At 48.6% G+C, this 12,745-nt stretch overlaps 1 protein-coding gene across 1 annotated transcript in view; it reads right to left on the reverse strand.

Annotated features, from left to right (window-relative positions):
* KCNH6 (potassium voltage-gated channel subfamily H member 6) overlaps window positions 1-12,745 on the reverse strand; it is a 94,011-nt gene that overhangs the window by 34,806 nt on the left and 46,460 nt on the right. The window lies entirely within an intron of this gene.

The raw sequence follows: 12,745 nt of genomic DNA on the forward strand, positions 1-12,745 counted from the left end.
ACCCAAACACAAAGGTCAAAATTCTCCAAGGCCACTCGTGATCTTGGGTGCCCAACTTAAGGCTCTTCAGAAAATCCAGCTCCAATTGTGGGTGCTGAGCACTTGAAAATGCATCTCTGCGCTTTTGAAAATGTAGGCCTGAGGTCTTTCGCAGCTTTTCTGCTTCCCAGCCCTCGCTCTCCCATCGTGGACTGTATGATGAATTATTTCCTCCCCAGTGTATTCACTTTGCATTTCCCCCCCCGCGAACTCAGTCTCTTTCACCGTACAGATTAACATGGCTGCTGCTCTGAAATCGACCTTTCTAGGTCTCTCCGGATTACTTCTCTGTCCTCTCTGCATGTCTGCAGTAGAGCCGGTTGGACATTTTTCAGTTAAACGTCTTTTTTTTTTTTTTAAAGTCAGAAAATGCCGATTTGCCAAACCCAAAACTCACTGCAGAAAAGTGCCAGCTGCAATGACATTTTGGTGCAGGATGGCATTTCTGGTGCGATAGAGACCCATAGCAGTGGTCAGGGCACACGCCTGGCAGGTGGGGGATCTAGTGTCAAGGCCCTGTGTGATGAAGTGGGGGATTTTTTCGTGGTTTTCCAGTGGGATGCATGCAGAGGCAGTGGGACTCAATATCCCTGGGTGTTACTGGTTTAACAAGGTGAGGGGAGAGGGAGTTTGTTGTTACAAGGGACCGGAGAGGGAACTTGGGACCCCAGCCAATGGCCTGGAGGAGGGACACCCCCAGCGACTGGTGACCTGATGACCCAGAGACCCAGCTCAGGAATCGCAGCCAGTTCTGGCCAGTGGGAGGACAATGAGCTGTGAAGAGAGGACCCCATGACCTAACCAGCCGGTTCCAGCCAGAGGAGGCAGAAGAGGAGAGGAGGCCCACAGGACCCTGTTTACATGGAAAGAAGACAATGGACAGAGGCAGGGTCTGTGATATCAGATGCCCAGCTGGGAAGCAAGGGGGCTTAGGGCTGGAGAGAGGAGGCAGGCAGGGCCGACCTGGATGCAGGGAAGACAGGGAAGGTGCTGTCCTGAGGGAGGCCAGGCCTGAGGGTCAGAGAGTTTCCTGTGCTGTGTTCAACGCTCAATAAACCCTCCTGTTTTACACTGACTGAGAGTCACTCCAGTCTAGAGAACAGGGAGGGCATCATCCCCTTTGGGGGGTGGAGGCCCCGGGGGTCCAGAGCGAGTGGACTCCCTGAGGGGGCCCATGGCGAGAAACAGGTGTGCTAAGGCTCAGAGAGGTGCGGCTCCAGGAGGTGGAGGGGCCTGCCCCAGGAGCGAGTGGACCCCAAGGAAAAGGGCTCTCTCACTGAAAGGGGCACCCCCTCATGGACCACATGGGGCCAAGAGTGGGCACAATCTGTGAGTCCGTGACACCCTGCCCCAAATCATCTGCCAGGTGAGTGCCCAAACCACTGAGCTATTGGCTTTGCCGGCCTGGCTCTCTCTCACGTTTGGTTCCAATGCAGAACAAAATACATTTCAAAACCTCGACATTGTTCATGAAATCTGCAAAGCTTCCCAATTCAGTATCTTCTGCAAAGGTCTATGTCACGCCATGACCCCGGGGATGGGGTTTCTGGATGAAATACTTGGGCCCTCATCCTCAGAACATAAAGATGATATGTATTATATCTACCATATTCACTCATCTAAACTCACCCCTCCACCACTGGCAGCAGTGGGGACTGGAGTCAGGAAAGAGCCTGGAGGGGTTTGGACATGGCGAATTTACAGTGCAGACAGGTTCACTCAGAGACTTTCATACACAGACCCAGATCAAAGGCACACCGGTGCCTAACTCCGATTGGTTTCAATGATTTCAACTCCCATTGGTGTCAGTGGGAGTTAGGCACCTAAATTCATTTCAGGAACTGGGCCGTAGAGACACAGTTGGATCTACAGGACAAGACACATCCAGAGAGTCCCACACTGGGAAACATACTGGAGTCAGTTTATGCTCTGGGAGACACACCCCTTATTGCTGCTTCTTTAAGGTAACGTAGGGTGAAAAACTCCCCCAGGGACCCTCAGAGCAGATGAGAGGAGGGCTCATCTGCTGGAAGAGCTCTGCACACCTCCCCATTGGTAGCGACACATCTGCTTGTGCTTTTCCCCTACCTGAGTTTGCCCTCCTCTCCCTGAATTTTCTCTGGAACTCAGACCTGGTGACCTCAAAGTTGTCCAAGGAGGAGACCCTGCGGAGGCTGCCCCCTGGTCGAGGCTGAACCAAGCCCCAAGCAGCGTCCGACCCTGGTGGGCCCAGCAAGGGAGGCTCTCGTTTTGAGGACGAGTGATGCACGGTGGGGACGGCCTCCAGGCTCGGCCTCCTCTCCTTTTCCAGGAGGGACTCGGTCTCTGACTGGACACAGTTCTCCTTGGGAGGAGTCTTCAAGTCCCTCAGAATCAGGGAGTTGCCCCTGGGCTTGAAGACAGCCAGGAGAAAGCGTTTGGTTAGGAAGAGTCCTGAAATGCTGAGGCAGGAGGGGAGAAGGGTCAGGAAAGAGGAAAGACAGAGGGCTGGGTAGCGCTGTCATGTCATGAGTTAAACTCCTGCTGGGACCAGAACCAAGCACACCTTGTTACATAGCTAATGGAATCCCACCAGCCTCAAGAGCCTGCAAGGCCTGACTCCATGTATGACTGTGGGATCCACCAACAACGTTCCATTCCATTAAGCCTGGCTGAGCATGGGGTAGCTTGCAAGGTATTGCTGAGCCACTAGCAGAGAGTAAACGGGCTGGAACAGGAGGAAAAGAGGAAACCCTAGAAGTGGATTTACCTGGCACGAAGTGGCTTCTATTCACAGTGTTCCTAAGGCATGAGAGTGAAAAGCTGAACGTGTCCTTTCCTCCCCCACTGCCTGCTGAGGGAGTTGAAAGAACCAATGTACTAAGCCCTTCACTTGCGGTTGACAGATGCTGCCTAATCCACACCAGAGAGCAGGACCATGCCACTGGGGAAACTGCCAGATCTGCAGATTCAGTTATTCACAGGTTTTCCTCTCCCACCCTCTCCTCAGTGCCTGCTACACTCAGTTTTTTGGAGACTGAGGCGAGTCTCCTGACTTTAGAGACTCGTATAATGGCAAGCCTGAAAAACAACCAACCCCTAGCCCGGAACGCACGCTGCATGAAATCTCGGCGCCCCAGAAATGTTATGTTTCTGCCTATGGGCCCAACAGAGACCAGGCCCCAAGGATTGAAGGAATTTCCCTGTTATCAGCCAGGATAAAAAGCTCAAACTGCACATTTCAGGCTCTCGCAGGGTTTAGCTACCAGAAATACAGTGCTGTCCATGACTCTTCTGAGGGAAACCAACCCAACCCCACCTCACCCCAAACACCCTGCCAAAGTACTGGCACTAGCTCAACTCTGCTTTGTCCGCAGAGATTCTGCACAGCCCTCGCCAGGCCATTCTCCAGGCTGCTGGCCTCTGTCACCATGCTGTTCTTCGAAAACCTTCGCTGAGTTTCTGATGGAGCTGTGCTTTTATTCTGAGGCTCGCAGCCTTTTCTGGCTAAGCAAAATGCATCATGGAGATCTGAATTTTATTACCTCCAACTCTTTTGCTGATGGCCCCTTTGCTCTTGCTAAGCAGCTATCACTCCGGGAAGACTCCACTCAAGGCAATAGAAAGTCAGCTTATCCCAGAGGCATTTGGCAATACTCCAGATGTCTTCTGTGTGGACATATTTAGAGCCTTTGACAGCGCAACAGGTGCCTTTTACCCAAAACGTACCTACAATGTCAGGCAGCACAGCAGCTGTATTCTCTCTTGACATACCAAGTAGACTTGACAGCACACCAAGCACCTTGTACCTGAGCATACGTAAAACATTTGGCAGCACAGCAGATGCCTTCTACCTGGCCATACTTAATGCTTGGCAGCACAAAGATTACCTTGTATCTGGACATACCTAGCACATTCAAAAGCACAGCAAATGCCTTGTGCCTGGATGTGTCTAGAACATTTGGTAGCACAGTGGGTTCCTTCTACCTAGATGTATCTAGAACGTTTGGCTGCACAGCATGTGCTTGCTACTTGTACATACCTGGAACATTTATAGTAGCCAAGAGGATAATGAGAACAGCAACCTCTTGAAAAGTTCTAATACTAACAGGACAAGAATCTTTTCCCTACCCCATTAAGTTGATGCAGTCATGACTGTTGCTGGCCCTAATGCATAGGGACAACGTAATCTTTGCTTGTACAATAGTGGGGAAGACTAGACAAGATGACTCGTTAGAATGCATTTGAAATCCAGGGCTTATGATAATGCATGGGAGTGACATAAGGATTGGCAAGGCAATTTTAAGAAATGTGTAATTTCAAGGAATATTTGCAGCAAAATTTTGGAGTTTTGCCCATTGATTTCTACCAGATCCATGCAGCTTCCAGTGTCACCATCTCAGACCAGCGCTATGTCCTTCCTTAAGGGCAGCGTATTTAGCAATCTTTCCAGGCTCCCTTCCTGCTCAAATGGTTCTAGAATCTGTTAACACTTCAACAAAGGAAGTACTAATGAACTCACCCCTAACCCCAATCCAACCCCCTGGAGGTTCCAAAAGGCATTCCTCACCGCTGCACTAAACCGTGCTGCCACCTGAGAGCAGCAGTATGAAGGCCTGTCTGTGAATGCACATATGTAATTGTATGTATATATGTGCCACTTCTTCCTCCTGGTTGGAAACAGAGCTGTTCAACTATGCACCACAGGCTACGTACTGCCAGCAGCTAATGGAGATTCTCCTTTAGTTCTAGTGGTAAGGGCTGGAGCTCTTAATGTAGGAGGTTCTAGGGTCTGTCCCCACTGAAGTTCTGAGCAACAAAGGCAACAACCACAAAGTCCCTACCTAGCCACAGCTTTGGCTCAGGGTTTAACCATTAAGAGAAAGAGACACTAAATTCAGACACTGCCACAGCAGCTACTGAAGGGGGCAGGGTGGGGAGAGCCAAGGAAGAGTGCTGAGTCCTGACCTAATGTATCAGCTTATATCGTACAAAGTCTACGGTTACCTTTCCATAGTCAATGGCTACTCCATCAAACTCACTGGTGGGCAGAGATTTCCGCTGGATTTTGAGTCGCCGCAGGGACGGGAGACTAAACTTCAACCTCTTACCTTGACCTTGTTAAAAAGAAAAACACAAAACAGAACACAAGAGACACAAATGTAACCTAGCTGCAAGTGAAGCCAGGTGCCCTGGACAAAGCGAGTGGGGGACATGGGGGGGACAGGGACAGCTCAGCTGCAGGTGAAGCCAGGTGCCCTGGGCAAAGCGAGAGGGGGACACGGGGGGGACAGGGACACAGCCAAGCTGTGCCCAGCCACGGGGAGGCACCCATGTGGGTGGCCGGATCGGCTGGCTGCCGATGGCTGCGATGAACATTCAGCTGTTCTGGATTCCGCTGTCGGTTCTAGAATCTGGCTGGCAGGGGCAGAACCAACAGGCGGCGAGGCTGGGCCAGCCCAGGGCCCACCAATGATAACATTAGGTCACTACCAGTCCAGGACTGCCTGGGATGAGTGTCCTGGAGAGGAACAGTTCTGTATCCCAGTCCCCTGGCTGCCTGGACCCAGCCATCATCCAATCCAGTGCTTAATTTGTGCCAGGGTTTAGCCCTGGCACCTCTGGTGGCAGTTCATAGCCCCCGGCACCTGCTGCATCAGTTATGAAAGTAAATCATTGCTTGGGTCTCAACGCCTCTTTTATTACAAATTAAGCACGGACACAGTCCCTACACTATGCCACAGAGACCAACTCCTGGACAGCTGGGATCCCACAGTGAAATCCAAGTTTCCTAGTGCCATGAAAGGCCACATGGAGAATTTCAATGGGGACAGGACCCAGAGCTCTGAGCACTGGCTCCATCCCATCTCTATGTCCAGTTTATAAGCCCAAATGCCTCTCCTTAGTGGAGTGGACACATCAGGTCATCCTTTCTCCTGGTGCAGTCAGACGTCATTAGCTCATGGGACCTTCTCCCAACCCCTGCCCGTGAGAGGAGAATCCTAGTAGGGATATTCTCCCCCAGGGAAACGCTAGCACTTGCCCTGATTTATCTGTTCTTCCCAAGTTGGGAAATATACAGCTGAGATTTCCAAAGCCATCTAAGGGATTCGGACAGAATGGGAGCGGAGCATCTAAGTCTCCCAGGTGAGCTTTGGAAATCAGCCTCAATCTACTCTGCACCAAAACGATGTTAGAAGAACATCAATCGGGTTGCGAAGCCAAGCGCTCCAAAGTTGGGGATTGCTAGAGTTAGGGTTGCCTGTGCCCACGCCTGCGCTCCCCACTATTAATGCCCAGGCAAGGAAGAGGAGAAGGAGGAAGCTGCTGGATCTGAGTGCAGAAGGGATACAAGCCGTACCTGGGAAAGGAGCAGGGGGGGTAGATTGGGACAAAGGGTGTGGGAAGGTGGCAGGACTGGCAGTGGGGAGATGGAAACTGGGACTAGGAGCTGGGATAGGTGTAAACTGGGATTGGCTGGGCAAAGAGATTGGGGAAAGGACCTTGGGGGAGGACACTGAGATTGGAGGAGCTCAGGGAGGGCAACTGGGAGCCAGTATGGCTGGGGGATGTGGGTAGAGGGAGGAGAGAGTGACTAGAGGCCAGCTGGGAAAGAGAGAAATAGCTCAGACGAGGAGCTGGGAGAGGGAAAATGGGACTGGCTAGCAGGAGGGGAAGAGGGGCCTGGGAATCTGGAGTGGGAATCTAGGCCTGGCTAGATAAGAATGGGGCAGGGGTAAAGATCCCAGGGTAGGGGAAGAGACTGGACTGGGATAGGTTGGGGTGGGGGGGCAGAAGGGGTCAAGCTTGCAGAGAAGACGCAGAAGGCTGAAGCCGCTAGAGCCCAGTCCCCTCCAGAGCCTGGAATTGAACTCACTTGCAAAAAGTCCCCCATCCTCCTCTAGAGCTGGCCCACACAGAGGAGGACAACGTACTGTTGCTACCTGTTACTCCCTAAACTCATATGACAGAGGTCTGTGCAGTGAATCTAGAGGTTCCAGCCCCGCTGATGACCCATGTCGGTGCCAGTATGATGTCACAGGATGGAATTCCTGTTTTTTGAAGTTTGCTCTTTTAAAAACCTGGGAAATGACACACAAAAATTATGGTAATAGAGCTTTATTATGGTTGCAAAGCCCTCAAATTTAAGAAATGCCAGAGTTAAGGTTGTCTGTGTAACCTTAATTCAGCCCCATTGTGCACATACATTACGATACAGCCTTTAATTACATGATCACATACTATTTCTTCCAGTAGACCCCTGCCTCATCCAACGCACAGTATGGCCCTGCTCAGGGGATGAATCAGGGCTGTGTAATAAAGGAGGCAGTTGTCTGTAGGACCTTTGCCTCATTTGCTGCTGAAGTTGGAAGGTGGGGTGGATAGGATAGGGGATTGCAGGCACGGAAAAGACAGCTTCGTGGTTAAGGCAATTGAATGGTGGTCTGGAGACCTGGAGTCTACCTCTGTCCAGGTCACAAAGTTCCTGTATGATGCTAGGCAAGTCACATAAACCAAACTTTTCTCAGATGGTTCCTCATTTCCTGGCTATCCGACTTGAGACTCTGGATTCGCCGAAGTGCCGAGCACTCCCAGCTGCATGTGAAGGCAATGGGAGCTGTGCTTTGAACATATAAAGGTGCTATATAATGTTAAGGTCCCACATACCTCAACGTGAGCACCCAAAATCAGTGGCAGTTTTGACTTCAATGTCTCCGTTTCTCAGTTCCTATCTGTAAAATGGAGCTAATGCCGCTTCTCCGCACAGGGGTGTTGTGAAAATCCATTGACTAATGTTTGTGAAGCACTCAGGCCTAGACTTAAATGGGAGTTAAAGGCCTAAATAGCTTGGAGGATCTAGGCCTCACAGAAAAGCCAAAGAGGAAATGAATAGGTCTGTATTCAAAGCCGGCTTTGAACAGTGTGCAGTACATAAGGCCCAGGGCCACACACTGAACAGGGAAGAAAAGAAAACATTGAATAGCTGCTCACTCTGAATGAGGCAGGGGTCCTGTGGAAAAAATAACGTGTGAGTATGTTGTTAAAGACCAACCCTGTGGCTCCTTATAGACTAACAGACGTATTGGAGCATGAGCTTTCGTGAGTGAATACCCACTTTGTCGGATGCATGTGGATACAGATCCAGACTAACATGGCTACCTCTCTGATACTTGTCATTAAAGACTGTAACATGACGCATACACACCGGGGGCGCGAATTAAGGTTGTAAAAACAGCCTTAATTCTGGCATTTCCTCACCTTTGAGTGCTTGACTTTGCCACCTTAATCATTCTTTTATCATAGTTTGTGTGTGTAATACAATACAACAGGTGCACAATCATATATATATAAAGCATATATGTACCATACAGATGTAGTAGAGTATTTTAAACAGTGTGCAAGTAATAGATCAATATATACAGCAGAACCTTGGAGTTACTAACACCTCAGGAACGGAGGTTGTTCGTAACGCTGAAATGTTCGTAACTCTGAACAAAACGTTATGCTTGTTCTTTCAAAAGTTTACAACTGCACGCTGACTTCATGCAGCTGTGAAATTTTACAGTGCAAAAGAAACATGCTGCTTACCATTTATTTTGTTAGTAGTTTATGGTTAACACAGCACTGTGCTAGGCTGCATTTTTTTTTTTGAAATCTCTGCTGCTGCCTGATTGCGTACTTCCGGTTCCAAATGACGTGTGTGGTTGACCGGTCCGTTCGTAAATCTGGTGGTGTAACTCTGAGGTTCGACTGTATTTAAAATATTGTACAATTCACGGCTATATTTACAATACACTTACTATCTATGTTTTACCATAAGTATTAAATGTGCCATTAATAATTTTGTATATTTATACACAAAACTATGTATACACATATGCACATCTACATTGCTTCATATATAAACCAGTAATATCTTCCACAGGTGCAGAATATTTATATAAATCTAAACAATTATTAATTATTCAAATAGAAATGACAGATTACCATTTATACATAGATCAACATATATATATGGAGAGTTTTTGTGTATAATTATGAACAATTATTATTAGCAAATTTGAAACTTGTGTTAAAGCACAGATAGTAAGTGTGTTATAAAAATTACCAGGGTGGTTGAACTGCACGTCATTTAAAACCTGCGGTTGGGTCACTATATTTTAAATAAGTCATACTCACACATGCAAATACATACGTACAAGTATGGATATATATCATACCCAAACTCACAGCCCGCGGGGATTAGGAAATGCAAGGCAAGCCTTTGACAGTGACTCTGCCTATCACGTCCATTGACAAGACTGCAGGGATCTGGTCCAGTGTGCAGGTGGCGCCTCTGCTCTCTGCTGCATGGAATCAGAACTGCTCAGCCGTGTGTCATAGGACTTATACTGCTAACAGAGATTCCTCCTTAAGCTAAGCCACAGGGCCTAAGCACACATTCCAAATTGGGAGGTTCCAAAGCCTACTCCGCTGCCATCAAGTTCCAAGTGGCTGCTGTGACAGCATAGTGACAACCATGAGGTTGCCAGGTGGCCACGGATTGTTATGGATGTCTCTGCTGTAAGGCTGGGGAGAGCCAGATGCATTATATGCTGGAGAACACTAGACGGAGGTAGTGGAGGAGCTTGCACAGAGAAAGAATCTAGTACACGATACCTTGCCTGCAGTTCTTTTTTGGGCTTTCGCCAAATGCCAGAGTTCAGGTTGGCCTGTTCCGAACAAACAACCTGTTCAAATCTTCACCTCACACTGGCTTTCACTAGGGCCAGATTTTCAAGGACCTGATTGTCACAGCTGAGGCCAGATTGGAGCTCAGTTCCCATTTAGGCACCTAAATAAGGGCCACATTCTCGAAAGAGCCCAGCATCCAGCGTGGAGCGGGGCGGGGGACTGTGCTAAGTACTGCTTTGCTGAAAGGTGCTAATGGCTCCCAGGGATGGTCTTGAACCCAAAGACTATCACAGACCTCCTTAAGCCAACGGGGGTGCCAAGTACTCTTTTTTTAGGCTCAACAGAAGCAATCAAACCCCTTTATGTAGTAACAGCAGCTGCACACAATGGGGGCTACCACCCAAGGAGTAGGCTGCAAAACAGGTCAAAGGTAAGCCAGGAAGATTAACAGGGTTTTCCCTCATTGCAAACACAGTGGCTAAGATATCAGTTGCAGGGTGGTGTGAGGAACCAAGCCAGCAGAAAAAAAAAAAACAGTTGCGAGTATGACCCTGAAAAGAAGCAGAGAGACAGAGCTCCTTGGCCACAGAGCTCGCTGGAAAGGCAGACATGGGAATTTCTGAGCAAGGAAACTGCCTGTTTCCACTGTGTTCAGGGGAACAGGACTTTGTGGGCATTTCTTTGCAAATAAACAAGTTTACTCCAAGAATAGACCTGACTCACCTCTCAGATTTTTCATCCAAATGTAAACAACCATGCAAGGCCCTGAATTTTGCTAACTGCTCAGGCCAAAAGTCCTGGGCTAACCAAACTGTGTTAGCTGACCTGAGCTAACTATTGACCAGCCAAGATGAACTAGTTACAGTAGCAAAGCAGTTTCAGTTATAACCTCTTCCCACCCTATCATACAATATCAGGGTTGGAAGGGACCTCAGGAGGTCATTAAGTCCAATCCCCAGACAGATTTTTGCCCCAGATCCCTAAATGGCCCCCTCAAGGATTGAACTCATAACCCTGGGTTTAGCAGGCCAATGCTCAAACCACTGAGCTATCCCTCCCGTTGCTGCTCTGTAACTTTCTGGCACATTCTTTTTTAGGGGCCAAACTTTCCATTTTTGGTCTGAGAAGAAACAGTGAATCTGTAATGCTAACTTGGAGGAGAATCTGATCAGTCAAAATCTGAATGATGAGAAGAGACACTCAAAACCAAACTTTTCTACCTGTAAAAAATAATATTTCCCCACACCACAAACAACTCCAACACAGAAAGAGTCTGAATCTTGCCATGCAGATAACGATCATGCTGGAGAATGTCTCAGACCAGGATGATAATAGTCAGATGAGACTGAAAAATCCCTTCTGATTATGTGCGTCTCAGACTTGATTACTCTGTCACCTCTGCAGTACGTCCAGGGTGGATGATGGTATTGTGACAACCTGCAAAACTCGTGACTTCACTGCTCCTAATAAGTCAAACTGAGATGTGTTGATACAGTCATGTGACAATGGGAAAGAATCTCAGAAAAAGAGTCGCTTTCTTCCAACACTGAACAAGGAACTTTACTGGAATCAGGAAAGTGCTCTCACAACTTCATTGGAGAGCTTCTGTCAAGACCGCTGGCTCTGAACCTTTTCAGATTACTGTACTTCTTTCAGGAGTCTGATTTGTCTTGTGCACCCCCAAGTTTCACCTCACTTAAAAACTACTTCCTTATAAAATCAAATATAAAAATACAAATGTCACAGCACACTGTTACTGAACAATTGCTGACTTTTTCATTGTTACCATATAATTATAAAATAAATCAATTGGAATATAAATATTGTCCTTACATTTCAGTGTAGAATCTATAGAGCAGTATAAATAAGTCATTGTCTGGATGAAATTTTAGTTTGTACGGACTTCACTAGTGCTTTTTATGTAGCCTGTTGCAAAGCTAGGCAAATATCTAGCTGAGTTAATGTACCCCCTGAAAGGCTTCTGCATACCCCCAGGGGTATACATACTGTTGGTTGAGAATCACTGGTCTAGAAGCTTTCTCTACCCCCTCTTGCCTGGCTTCCAGCTCCCCATTTAAAGAAACGGGGCACATATCCTTCCCGAAAACACTGCACAGCATCCAGAATATCGAGGTGACACTGGGCTGGATTCTCCACTGTCTTGCATGGTGTCTTTCCATTTGCACCGGTGACAAGTACATGTAAATGCTTCCACTCTGGCATGGTAGCGTTGTACACCCATTTTGCACTGGGGTGAATAACTACCCAAGGCACGGAGCCCCGTGGAGAAGCAGGCCCTCAAAGGACAGCACCCAGCCTTTCCCAGCATGCCACGATCTAAATCCCCTTTCTGATGGGACCTCCAGTGACCCCAATGGAGTGGCTCCCGCTGCCATCAGTTGTCATTGGCTCACGTTGCGACCAACTCCCCTGGCTCCTGGGTAGCTGCTGTAACTCTGCACAGAAGCACAGCTATCCTCCCTGCTCCCCACAGCTCACATGCTGAAGGCCAAGAGCAGAACTAGTCTCCTAAAGCACAGCATATTTATATATGCATATGCCCTGCTCCAGCTGCTTTGCTTGCTGGCTGGATCTACCCTGCCTGCCCCATAGACACTTGCAGTGCTGTGGGCACAAGCTTCCATTTACCCAGGTTTTTTTGAAACTTCACATTCCTACAGTGATCTTGAGTCTGAGGCACTCACTGCAGGCAAGGGCTCACAGCACCCACTCACTGAAATGCAGCCACCTCTGGGGTAGAACACAGCTCACAGCAACCTTGACCAACCTCTTAAGGCAGGAAATGGAGAAGAATGCCATCTCCCAGAGAGGCTAGGGGAGGGACTGCAATTACCCAGGCTGGAATCTTTGCGGGATGCCAGACTCACGTGGAAAGCACCATAGGATCCTGAACAACCACGACAGCCCAGGTGTATTTCTCAGCTGGAAAACAGCCCCTGGGTGGCTCCTAACCCCTTGCTGGGAGTGTTTGTTCAGCACTGGCTCAGAGGGCCATATAAGCAGCCCCATGGCACTCCCAGGGTGGCTCCCA

The sequence above is a fragment of the Chelonoidis abingdonii genome, chromosome 21, assembly GCF_003597395.2.
Source record: "Chelonoidis abingdonii isolate Lonesome George chromosome 21, CheloAbing_2.0, whole genome shotgun sequence".
Taxonomy (NCBI): domain Eukaryota; kingdom Metazoa; phylum Chordata; order Testudines; family Testudinidae; genus Chelonoidis; species Chelonoidis abingdonii.